Source organism: Chrysochloris asiatica, unplaced genomic scaffold, assembly GCF_000296735.1.
Source record: "Chrysochloris asiatica unplaced genomic scaffold, ChrAsi1.0 scaffold00088, whole genome shotgun sequence".
NCBI lineage: Eukaryota > Metazoa > Chordata > Mammalia > Afrosoricida > Chrysochloridae > Chrysochloris > Chrysochloris asiatica.
This window is the reverse complement of record NW_006408606.1, coordinates 4,761,511-4,762,764: the sequence shown is the minus strand read 5'-3', so window position 1 is coordinate 4,762,764 and position 1,254 is coordinate 4,761,511. Positions and strand designations below refer to the sequence as shown.

The 1,254-nt window shown below is 39.6% G+C and overlaps 1 pseudogene; it reads left to right on the top strand.

Moving 5' to 3' along the window:
• Positions 1 to 600: 600 nt before the first annotated feature.
• On the top strand, positions 601 to 1,253 carry LOC102838234 (annotated as a pseudogene).
• Position 1,254: the final 1 nt, after the last annotated feature.

Here is a 1,254-nt window from a genome sequence, read left to right as displayed (position 1 = left end):
GGGAGCTGACAAAAAGGCAGGTAGCAACAACAGCTGTACATAGAAAAGCCAACCAAATATACTTTACACTTGTTCCTGATACATAGTTCCTGACACTTGGTTTCTCTCATAGCACCAACCATGAAGCTTCTTTAAATCTCAGCATTCATATAGCATTAAATATAAATAATGTCATTTTCATCCTGAGCTACTACGTGATATTAGAATTATTTGAGGGGATGGGCAAGGAGGGGACTTGGCACTTTTTCGACTACGTGGGCATTGTCTTTTATTAAGGTAATTGTAAAAAGTCCTATATAATTAGTCATGTTATCTCCAATTCCATTAAACACTTGAAAAATAACCTGAAGAACAATGTTATATTATAATATTTATATCTAATGCTGCTTAGGATCACTGACTACAAATGTGAAAACATATTAGAAATGAACAATTTTATTTTACCTCTTTAATTGAGGAATTAAAAGTAGCATTAAAAAAATTAACAAACCGAGAGAGAAGCTTTGATGGCGCTGGGGAGGCAGGGTCAGGTCGCAGCCAAGGCAAGTTACGTCGCTTTCCCATCCTTATGCCTGCACTGTCACACAGAAGAGAACCAGAATGTTGAGCAGCACTTTTGAGGAGGACCCCTTCTTCTCTGATTCTTTTATGGGACACCGGGAAAGTATGTGACAGATGATGAGAAGTTTTTATGAACCTTTTGGAAGAGACTTGTGCAACATCTCAGATGGTAGAGGAAGAGTTCGTAATCATAGAGAACGTGATGATGATTAAAACTCCTTGACTCATACAGATGTCAGCCTTTTTCAGGCAATGGACCGAATGATGTCAAATATGCGAAACAGTATGCAGGAATTACAAAGAAACTTTGGTCAGCTTTCAATGGATACGAATGGACATTCATTTTGTTCTTCCTCAATTATGACCTGTTCCAAAGTAGGAGATGAACCACCAAAGGTTTTCCAGGCCTCAACTCAAACTCGGAGGGCTCCAGGAGGATTAAAGGAAACCAGGAGAACTTTGCGAGATTTGGACAGTGGATTAGAAAAAGTGGCTGTTGATCATCATATCTATGATCGAGCGCATGCCATTAAAAAGGAGTTCCATCAGGAGTTCATCAACATGAACAAAAGTGATGCTCATGCTTTCGAGATGAGAGGCAAAATGAGGTTCTGAAGTACAGACCACGGGGAAGATGGCATACTCTTGAAAACACTCGGATGGCAAGTGTTGGTCATGAGAATTCAGGATCTC